Genomic DNA, 12,552 nt, shown 5'->3' with positions numbered 1-12,552 from the left:
ATCCTAGGTTGAAGCTAAAAACTCCAAAGGCTAACTTCATTTGAGTAAAACTAAAGTTTCAAGGCTTAAATCAAGGCTTACATCAATAAGCGAATGTAAGCCTGCTCATTATCTAAAAATTAGACGAAAAATCAACAAATTCAAACCAGTTTATCTCAACACTGGGAAATTTTTTTCGAAATTTTTTATTGTCGTTCGAATCACGACTGAAAGGGCTTTAATATGATATATCAATCCCAGTCCAATGATTGTTTGCTGAATTTGCGTGGAAAACGAAAAAAAACTAAAACACACTTGAATACAAAGTTCCTACCCATTTTCAAAGAAAATTGGTTAAACAGTTTAAGTTACCGGAGACCTTATACAACAAATATATGGCCTCCGGTACTAATCTAAGCAATCAAATTAACGATAAAACAATAAAAAATCAAAATTTGAACTTTAAATAAATAGCTGCAAGATTGAGGTCAGTCGAGCCAAAGTAACGACTGATACTTCATTTAAATTAGCCGGAGAAACAGAAAAGTTGGACCAGAACAATAATGATCTACAGAAGACAAGAGATTGGGTTTATCAGAAAAAATACATTTGAATTGTTATTAATTGGCTCAAAAATTTGGAGTTTTTGTCGTATTTGACTTTTTATAGGCTCACTAAAAGAGGGTAACAGTCATATAGAAAATAAACTCAAAATCAAACCAGACAGTGGAGTCTAGGCCAATTGAGGAATTATCTGACAGAGCTGAATTAAAAATAGGAAAAAATGAAACTTGGTTAAACCATTAAAAATAAAAAACCAGAAAAAAATTGTTTAAGATGTTTAGATGTACAATATGTTTGAAAATGTCAACTGTTGTTGATTACGCGATTAAGGAACCAAAATATAACTTAAAAAAAAAACAAATTTCTATACCGTTTTGAGTTAATTTTTTAAAAAAGATTTATATATACATTATATAAATATACATATATATAAAAGTTAGCAAATTAAATTCAAAAATGGTCGCTTTTCAATTGAGTAAAGTAAAGCAAAAACTGAATCGAAGCTTCCTAAATCCAAGAATAGCTCATTTCAATTCTAAAAAAGTGATGGAATATTTGAGGATGGGTTAATTTACTATTTTTCAGTCTAATTTCGGCGTTTGAAGTGATAATTTCATCGAAAACTACTTATGCCTCATTGAAGTTACCGATTTCTTGAATTCAAAATTGAAAAAACTTATCTTCTCTGTTCATATTTTTTAAATTTCTGATGGTTCAAAAATTACCAATTTGACTATGCTCTAGGCTCTTGGTATTTATGTGCGCTGTGAAAATTGTTATAATATAAAGCAAACAACATATCACCACTTCATTATACGTGGCGAATTATTGCGCACGATCGTTCCAAAAGGAATTGAGGCTAACCATTTGGTCACAATAATTTCGAATGACATATGGGGTAAACGGAACAAAATCAGGGCTTTGCCCTATTATACGAACACTCTTGCTTATGCCACAATTTGTGAAGAAAAAAGTATTTGAAGTTTCAAGTAGATTTAGAATTTTGTTTCTATCAAAAGGATTGAACAACAGCTCCAAGAACTCTTTTAGGACGTCAGTTTTTAACACATTATGTATACCTTTCTATGATTCACATTCAATTTTCATAATAATTTACATGGCTTAAAACTATAGTCTTTGATTTTAAATTCTCCTGGGACACTGGCTAATTTTATTAATGATCTTTAGTATTCAGCTAAAGAGATTCTATTTGCTTAAAGCATTACCATGAAAATTTGGTCTTTGATTTTCACTTTTTAATGTTTATTGCGACAAAAATTTCCCCGTTGCTTGTAAATTTGAGCCAATTAAGTCTGAATTTAAATAATTTCAGAATTTTGCAAAAAAAAAACAATGCTGAGCCAATTTATTGTTCCGACTTTCGATACGAAAGTAACGGAATATTTGTGCTCGGGGTGGGTTTTTTTTTCTTCAGACAAATTTCGACTTTTTAACCAGCCATTTTTGGCGGAATTTTTTTAACATCATTCGAAAGCTATAGTTGTCCTGAGCCTAAATTTGAAAAATGTTTTATCTGTGATCATTTTTTGTAAAGTTATGGGGGTTTAAAGATTGCCATTTTGGCCAATTTGGGACAATTAACGCGCGATATATTTCGCACTATTAACGCGTAAGCGGAGATTTAATCCGTCTTAGAAATTGTTCCAAATTGGTTAAAAGAAGCTTATTTGCCATAATTGGTTTGTTACAAGGAGCGAAATCTACCCTTTTGTACTTTATATGGCATGTGGGGTGATGACTTCATAAAAAAACTCAAATTGTAGAAAAAAAAATGTTTCATTTTTTTTATACATTTAATTTTTTTATGTTATTGCTGCTCCATAAACCTTAAAAGGCAGTCGGAACATTCAGGGTTTTGCCCACATACGAGCAGTCTTGTTGAAGTTTTTGTTATTGCTCTTATATTGGTTTAATTATTCATCGCTAAGAGTGCGCACACTTTTTAAAAACTTGCTTAGACATAAATTGCGTTTTAAATTACGTTGCTAATTTATTTTAGAGATTCATATTTTTAACGTTAAGATTGATGATTTTTCCGAGTCTTTTTGTACCATCAATTTTGTAGTTTATTTTGGCATTAGATTGTTCGGAACTGGATTGAACAAAAATTATTCATTTGTAAGTAATAAGTGACACTTTAATCTCTAAAAATTACCCGCATCAAAGTTCCATGCGTTATTCTACAACTTCAGTACAAATGGTAAGCTCAATTTCTATTGGAGCTCCCTTTTATATACGCTTGATACAACTTAACATTTTTGATATTCGACAATTCAAACATTAAAAAACAAAAAAAAAACATTGTGAGTTTTGAAGTTACAATATTTTGATTTAAGAAATTGTAAATCTTCACATTCCGCTGAATTTTCTCGATAATTGTAGACTGGTATAAACGGTTTGGTTTGACCATATATAGCCATTGAATGCCATATTCATACATCACGAATATTTTCACAAACATCATCACATGGTATACACTTTTAATGATTAAAGAAATTTTTGCGAAATCACTATAATTGAATTCTACTCTGCTGGCGCGGGAAGTGGTACGGGTGACAAATTGCGTTACCTAATTGCTTAGTCATAAATTTTGTTTTTGTTTTCTGTATAATAATTTTTGTTTCACATTAGATTTAATTGTTTCCTGCTTTTTTACCTATCGAGCTCACACTTTTTTTTCAAAAAATTGCACAAAACATATTCAGTAATAAAACATTAATGAAAAATCCAACTGTCCTTAATTTGTCAAAAAATGAATTTGTTTCAATCGAAACAGTATAATTTTAAATATGAAAAAAAACTAGCACAGTTGAAAGTGGACAAGATTTTCGAACAGCCTCAAAAAACTATTTTTTGCTTCTGATAGATTATTTAACATTATTTTGAATAGTATGTTTTACAAAAATGGGTTTTGATTTTTAATTTATTTTGTTCGTTGCGACAAACTTTTTCTTGTCTTTTAATCTTAAGCCGTTCAGGCCTAAAACTTATAGTTTTTTTCATAAAAGGATTGTTGCACCACGTTATCGAAGTATTTCATTGCTTTTTTATTGGTGCAATTATTAACTGCTAAAAATTTTGTATCAAAATTGCTTGGACATAAAAGTTTCATTTTGTATTTTTTGTTCAGGATTCAATTTTTATGTCGAGATTGATGTGTTTTCTAATAATTTTTTAACCATTTAGCTTGTATTTTATTTTTTCATCAGTTTGATTTCTTATTCATCCATTAAAAATTTTGAAAAAAAAATTCATCGAATAAATGTTCATGCGATCTTCATATAGAAGTTTTATCTTAAAAGTGCTGTTATTGTAGTAGATTGTGTTTTGCAGTTTCAACCAAGAATGAAAATCCGAGTTTAGTTTTAAATTTTTTCTTACCTTTCCAGCTGATCCGTGCCCTGAGCTTGCGTCTTGTTTTATATAAAATTAGTGTTCAAAAATTTTGAGAATTCAGGTAATAAAAAAGCATTTACATCAACTAAATAGTTCTATTAAAACCATCAAATAATTGAAGGTTAATTAATTAAAACAAAGAGTTGCAAAGAGTTGCTTCAGTAACAGCAAAAAAACAAGGACAATTTAACAAATTCAGTTTAAAGAAATGAAACGATTCAGAGAGAAAACTCGAGTATTTCAATTGTAGCAACTTTTATCGGAAACTTTTTCAAATTTTCATTTTTATAATTTACAGCCTCTAACCAATTCCTCCACCATGTGGCCTCGGTGAAGATTGTAAATGTAAGCGTATATTTTATGAAATACCGTCGGATTTCTGGAGAATTTGGACACAAACAGCTAAAATAAAGCAGCTCTATGATTAAATCAATGTTCTCAGAAAAACAGTAAGTTAATTTGAAAAAATAGTGAAAAACTTAAAATTGGCGACTGGTTTTCAGTTATAATGCTTCATAACCTGATAAACGATTAATCTTTTTTTCGATTGCGGACCTTTGTCTCTAGAAGCATACTTCAAAGGAATAAACTATTCTTTTGTGCAACATATGTGAGGCTTTAATCTTTAAGAATTACCCGCCTCAGCGTTCCATGGTTTTTTCTATCACAATTTAGAACAAATTGGTAGCTCAATTTTCATTGGAGCTCAAATTTTATGAATTAACGGTACACCTAAGCGTTTTTGATATTCGGCGATTCGAACATTAAAAAACAAAAAAGTCATTATGAGTTTTGATGTTGCAATATTTTGCTTTACAAAACTGTAAGTTTTTACATTCCACCAAAAATTCTCAATAAAAAACCTGAGTTAAGCGGTTCCGTTTGCCAAAACACAATCGTTGAATGTCATAGTTTTGCAATCCAAATATGTTCGCAAAAATCATCACATAGTATACGGTGTTCATAAATTAGGAAATTTTTGCGAAATCACTTAAGTTAAATTCTACTCTGCTGGTGCGGGAAATGGTACGGGTGACAAATTGAGTCACCAAATTGCTTAGTCAGAAAAAATGTTTTTGTTTTCTGCAGAAAAATTTTTGTTTCACATTAGATTTAAATGTTTTCTGCATTTTTACCTATCGAGCTCACACTTTTTTTTTCAAAAAACTGCACAAAACAAATTCAGTAATAAATTATTAATGAAAAATCCAACTGGCCTTAGTTTGTCAAAAAATGAATTTGTTCTAACCGAAACAGTATAATTTTACATATGAAAAAAAACTAGCACAGTTGAAAGTGGACAAGAGCTTTGAACACCCTCAAAAAACTATTTTTTGCTTCTGATAGATTATTTAACATTATTTTGAATAATATGTTTTACAAAAATGGTTTTTGATTTTTAATTTATTTTGTTCGTTGCGACAAATTTTTTCTTGGTTTTTAATCTTAAGCTGTTCAGGCCTAAAACTTATAGTTTTTTTTATAAAAGGATTGTTGCACCACGTTATCGAAGTATTTCATTGCTTTTTTATTGGTGCAATTATTAACTGCTAAAAATTCAAAATTGCTTGGACATAAAAGTTTTATTTTGTATTTTTTGTTCAGGATTCAATTTTTATGTCGTGATTGATGTGTTTTCTAATAATTTTTTAACCATTTAGCTTGTATTTTATTTTTTCATTTGTTTGACTTTCTTGTTCATCCATTAAAAATTTTGAAAAAAAAATTCATCGAATAAATGTTCATGCGATCTTCATTTAGAAGTTTTATCATAAAAGTGCTGTTAATGTAGTAGATTGTGTTTTGCAGTTTCAACCAAGAATGAAAATCCGAGTTTAGTTTTAAATTTTTTCTTACCTTTCCAGCTGAGTCACCAGATTGCTTAGTCAGAAATAATGTTTTTGTTTTCTCTATATTAATTTTTGTTTCACATTAGATTTAATTTTCTGCTTTTTTTCTCCAGTCGAGCTCATACTTTTTTTTTCGAAAAATTGCTCAAAACAGAGACACTAATATAATATGATTGAATAAACCAAATGTTAAAAATTGGTCAAAAAAATGACTTTGTTGAAATAAAAACTAATCATACATGCCACCAGGAGTTTGTTGTTTCGAACCAAATAATAAAAGAAGGTTTTCAAGTTAATTAAATTTAAGTAGTTTCGACAAAAATTGATCAAATTACGGGTTTTGAAAATTAATTCTTTTGTTGAAATTGGAGAAGATTGATGCAAAATTAAACAGGGAAGGATGGCATGAGTTTCAACTTAAATTTTCCTCAAACAAGATATATTTTTTGAACAAGTGAAACACTCTCCCAGTAGCATATAACGGATTAAAACGGATTTTGCTAAGCAAATTTACTATAATGACCATATAAATCATTAATAGTATAGATTTATGAATTACAAGGCTTTACTGTGACAGTCCTTGTGATTTTGTCCTTGTGAGTTATATAAAAAATAAAAACATTAATAAATGAATTTGATGAGCCTTATTTTGTTTACTAAACAAAACGTCCAACCAGAGTAAACTTTTTTGTTTAATTATGTTAAGTTTGACAAAAATACTCACTGTTTTTGTTTCGAATATTTCGGTTCGAAATGGCGTGCCTTATACAGTTTTTCCGTAAGTCTCAGTAAACATCGTTCCCAAACTGGTTGAAACTATAAATATCTGAAATAGGATAATTTTTGAAAGTTTCCGAACGGCAAATTTTATAACAAAAAAATTCAATTTACAAAGCGTTAAATATAAGCATTTGAGTTTTAAAAAAAAACAAATTTCACAAAAATAAATTGAAAAAAATGATTTCAAGTTTTACAAATTTGGCAGGTTTATGAAAAATATATCAATATTTGATATTTTCAAGTAAATTGGTTTCAAATCTATGTTTTACATCGCAAGTCATTGCGCTTAGGCTTCTTCGATTTATTTTTGAGAAATATTAGATGTTATTTTAATTGGAACTGTGTTCAAACGCTCTAAAAATTATCCAAAAGTTTGAACGAAGTCGACAACCCACTCGTGTGTTTAGCCGATTGCCGTAGTTGTTACATGCATGCAATGTTTTTAAAGTGTTCTTCCTGGCTTGAGCGTTGTAGAAACTCGGTGGAATTTAAAACAACCAAAATATCCGAAAACAGTTTTAAAAGACGCTACGATTTTTTTTCAATCGTGAAATCAATGATCTTGTCGATGTTTCTTTGAATACCTTCCAAAATTTTTTGGTGTATAAAACTAGTATAAAGCCAAATGCGATGAATTTTCGGTTTGTTTGGCCTCAGACATCTATCAGATTTGAAAGGTATTAGTAATATCAAAAGCTTAATTTTTGAAAAGAAAATAACATGCTCAAAATCTGATTTAATCGTGAATTCAAACTAATATAAATTTCTTCATATCATTGCCATGGCAATGGTAAGGATGACTACAAACCGGATGAACACAAAAATTGAAGATGTGTGTTGCAATAAAACTCTGCAACTTTTGTAGTCATCGTTTTTTATATGATAGATTTGTTGATTGTCATTCTTCTCTTCTCTTTTGCTCCAAGTATAGGCGCTTGAAGTCTCATATTCTTTTTTTGGTTGAAGTCACATATTCTTTTCTGCTAAGCATACTTCAAACTCATGAATGCTTTTTAACAGAGTTTAAGCGATGGAAAATCTCGAAAACTTTTCAATTGTCGGTGCAGATGGAGCATCGCTGCGAACTGTGTGCGCTTCTTCCAATTGTGTAACACGTTTAGAAGCAATTAATTTTATATGGGTAAGCGCTGGATTTTAACAATGTATCAAGAGTTTTTTTTATTAGAAACCACCCAAGAACAAGGGCTTTTAGCTCTGAAAAACTATTCAAAATTGAACAAACATTCAGTGGTTTTTCTTAGCTCATTTAATTTCTTATAGTATCATTTAAAAATGACTGCTTCGTTTTTTCATCTATACCATGCTATTATTAAAAACAGCCTAGCTTGCGGATACTGTTTTTTTTGTGACCATACCAAGCATTTTACCTGATGGATTTTTGGACTTTTTTTGTCGAATATCCATTAAATTTTTCCTCATTTCTCGAAAATTTGGGCCACGATTGCCGTTCATCGGACTTTGATTCCAAGCAACTATCGTTTTACTAGAATATAGTTTTTTTTTGAATCCAGCGTTGTCGATCGTTAGAAATACCCATCTCACAAATTTGGGACAATTTCGGTTTATTATGAACTATAGACAGCCCGTTTTAGCAGCGGAAAAGCTATTACCCCAGAAGGTTGGTCTCACGTACACACACTTTTTTAATTGAATATATGTATAGAATCAGTGATCAGTGGCGGATCTAAGATTTTACCGAGCGGGATTTTCAAAAAACTTTCGAAAACTTTGTCGACCTCTTTTAGGTCGTTCGGTTCTTTTTCCTTCCCCCCTCCACCTGCTAACTTTATTCACGTTATCTGATTGCCATGAAAATTGACCTGCGGACTAACTAAGCCATAACAAACACATTTGGTCTTCATACCTTACCTTGTGAAACCATTAGTTAGACCATAAAACCGATGATTATGCGATTATGATCGTAACGGAAAAAGAACCGGTCGTTTCATATGATTTTATGTGCTTTTCTGTGTTTTTGTTCCGATTTTCGAAGAAAACGGAAAACTTATGCTCGGCGTGGTTTTTTTATTCAGTCAATTTTGTAACATTCGGATACGTGAACAAAATTTCACTAGGAAAAATTTGAAGGTGGGGGAAAAGGAAAAAGAGCCTCTAAAAACATATTCTGTCTAACTTGCCTGCGCGGCAGGCAAGCGTTTTCAGGCTTTTTTCGAAAAAATTGACAAAAAAAATTGCGTTTCCGACACGCGCTCCTCCCTCTAAGTTTTGAAATATTGCCTTTAGAAAAATTTTAGGGTTAGTCAGCCAAATATGGATATTTCAAAACATTACAAAGGGGAGAACCTTTATGTCAGCAGGGAGTCGAATTCCTCAGGAAAAAAACGGCAGCGAGCCCCTCCTCCGCTCCCTAATCTTTTATGACAGAAACGAACTATAGCGTACAAGCGTTTTCCCAACCAAGTTAAAATATCTCGAGGGAAGATCAAAGAGGTCATGTTGACGTTCATTGGGTTCCAAAATAATTTGAAACTTTTTTAAATACGCGAAAAAAAAACAGCATATTATTATAATTTTGACAGAAACCTAAAAGGTAAAGAAAAAACAAAACTTCTGTTTCCAGAAACTTGGCAACAATTTTTTACTGAAAAATTTAAGCTTGCTCAGATTAAATGTAAACAAAACAGCTCGAATCAGTGCAGAATCCCAAAATTTCCGACTGCGTCTGTGGAGTAGTGCTCGCCTAGAAAAAAAAACAATACAATTAACAAAAGTATTAAAAAGACCAAGAAGCACGCCGCAATTCAATATAAAACCATTTCTAAAACAGATTAAAACTCCGCTTTAGCGTCAGTAGCACATAATATACATTTCAAGCTCTGATTGAAAAATTTATAGCAGTTTTGCATAAATTTCTGAGTCGAACAAAAAAAAAATGATGTGAAATTGCATCTCTCAAAAAAAGAAATCGAAATTTTCAGTACTTACTGCTTTTTCCTGATCAAAATGTGCAAATTTTGTTCCTTTGATGCAAGCGGCTCGCTGTCTTACGGATTTTAAAAAAATTTCTGTTCATTCAATGATTCAGCCAAAAATATGTTTCTAATTCACACAGGGAATGAAAGAATTTTATGCTCGCGAGGTTTCATAGGAACAGTATTTTTGAAAAATTTGCTTTCTAAGAGTTTCGACTATCGAAGAAAAAGACGGATTATCTATGACATAAGTGATATAGGTTGTTATTCGTTTCATTCCCTGTGTGAAAACAAAATGTTAGAAAAACATTTTTGTCTGACTCATGAGTTGAAACAGAAAAATTTTTAACCTCAAAGACAGTGAGCCCCTTACATCAGATGAAAAAAAAATTGCACATTTTGATCCGCAAAATATCAGTAAGTACTAAAAAATTTCATTCCGTTTTTTTTTGAGAGATGCAATTTCAAATCACAATTTTTTGTTCGGCTCAGAAAATTTCGCAAAAACTGCTAGAAATTTTTATATAAGAGCTTCAAAATTTGAGTTTATATTAGTTGTTTTTTAAATTTCCCAAATTTGTTGTCATTTTTCAGATAGAAACTAATTATATCAATATCTAGAAGCAAAAAGTAACATAATAGTAACCAATTAGTTTTGTCTTTCTATTTGTGTTACTTTTTTTTCTCCAGTGTATTTGAATGAACAACTTACACCAATTCCACATGAAAGTTGAATCAAACTAGCAAATTTTTGAATTTTGAATTGTATCTACAAATTTACAGCAACCACTACATGGAAATTTATAATATTGAGAATTTTTCATCCAACATATTATCTTCAGCATTATGCAAAGTCTATTTACCCGTACCGATGATTTTTTATTACTTCTGACCTGAAGTACCTCATATCTAATCTAAATTTCTGGTAAGAAATTTTTTTATTAAATGTTTAAACAAAGCAGGAATTTTCTGAAAATTCTTTATTTCTGAACAGAAATTAGCTGAATCTAGGCTATTTCGAGCTAGAAAAAAGTTTCCTGGTTGAAGTCGAACCTCGAACCTTCATTTTGCTAGGCGGTCATGCTAACCACTAGGTCACATTCCTTGATTAAGAGGAAATTTGAGCAATCTTATCCAAAGTAACACTTGTTAATTTGAATTGTATTGCTACTGCTGTTGTGTATACTCGAAGAATGATTATCTAGTTGCGTTTGAGCAGTGAACTGATTTCTGGATATTTTTTTCCAGAAACTTTTCATTTCTAAACTAGTTCTGTATAGAAAATACGGGAAAACTTGGCTTGATAATCTATATAAGACTTCGATCTAGAAAAACAGGCTCCGTTGGGTACGGGTAGAGTCATATCTGATTTTGAAAAGTGACATTTCAGGAAAAAAGCTCTTCATCAGAAACTATTTCAGTTTCGCTGATTTGTTTCGCTGACATCGAATATAAAAATGTGAGTTGATCGGCTATTGTCGACATTTGCAGTAGGCCAAAATCAAATTGAGGTTGTGAGAGGAGATGTGATCCACAACCGCCTGCACAATAAAAAAAATAGCTGGAGCTGCAAAAAAATTAGCACAAAGCGTCATTTATTTCAATGTAAACAGGAATTTATGTAATCAATAATTTTTTTGCACCGTCATTTCGGTAAAAGAAAGACAAATTATATCGGGCAAATTGGAAATTGGTAATCATTAACTGATCCTTTCCTGTTCGAGGTTCGGAGTTGCAGAATTTGGCAACTAATACAAGAAAAGGTGCATTGAATGTAAAGTTAAGCGCCAGCACGGCCAACCAGCATTTTCGCTGATGCGGAAAATATGAATCAAAGAAAGGGTCGTTATTTTAGTATAAACAGACAAACTGGAAATTGGTAATCATAAACTCTCATAAACTGATCGGTTTTCTGCGACTTTGTTTTGTTCGACTTCAGCAATTAAGCAGAATAATATTGAGGGAATGAGACGAGGAAGGGTGCATGGGACGTTAAATTCTTGGCGTTATCAGCCCGTGTAGCCAAAAAATGTTTGCGAATTTTTACGACTAGCTTCATTTTGAGAGCATTATGTTTTCACGAGGTTAATGAAGTCTACGGAAATAGGTCGTTAAAACTGAACGGTGATCAGTAGTACTACAATTTATCACAAACTGGAGTGTACAGTGCTGTTTTGCTGAGGGGGCAGTTTTTGAGCAAAGTGATGCAGATAACCATTCACAAAGTTCGTGTCTTCGTTTCTTCGAGGGCCTCGTCTTCTTCCAACCCTACGCTTATAGTTAGATTCTCAAAGTATGAATTAACATCGAAAGAACCGCTTATTTTGGATTCGAAATCCGTCTTCGGCTTTAAATTTCTCCGAGGAAGAGAAACAGGCATTACACCTGTTATTTTTGCACGACAGATAGGACACGAACTCACCTGTAAAACACACTCGTTACATGTGCTGAGATGTCCACACATGACCAAAACCCGACTCGCTTCTTTTTCCAGACATACCGAACATAGTCCGGACTCCTCGGCATCTCGAACCATGCTCGTCGCCTGGCGTTCCCCTAAAGTTAATGGACCCAGCATCTCCTGCGTGAACAAATCATGGGGTTTTTCAATAGAGGGACGGGGGTAGTTGACTACAGAGTAGTCACACCCCATCCCCAAGAACAACTCTTCAAAATTGCTCGCGTCCCATTTGTGACTGGATTCCATCATGACGAAATCGGTTTTGCGAAACTCAGAATCGGGATGTGCAGAATCTTGAAATTTAACGGCTTTTACCTCAGTATATTGAGCATCTTGCAAACCAGGTGTTCCGTGACCAAGAGTTTCAGAGGAATCTGCTTTCGAATTCGGTGTTTCAAGATTGGATGGTTCATGAGATGCCCCTGGCTCTTTTTTAATTTCTTTCTTAACGGCTTTTATTCCTGGGTAATCACCATCTTGTAAGCCAGGTGTTCCATGACCAGGAGTTACAGAGGCATTTGTTTTCGAATTTGGTCTTTCCAGGTTG

Source organism: Symsagittifera roscoffensis, chromosome 3 (genome assembly GCF_963678635.1).
Source record: "Symsagittifera roscoffensis chromosome 3, txSymRosc1.1, whole genome shotgun sequence".
NCBI lineage: Eukaryota > Metazoa > Xenacoelomorpha > Acoela > Convolutidae > Symsagittifera > Symsagittifera roscoffensis.
This window is presented reverse-complemented; position numbering follows the sequence as displayed.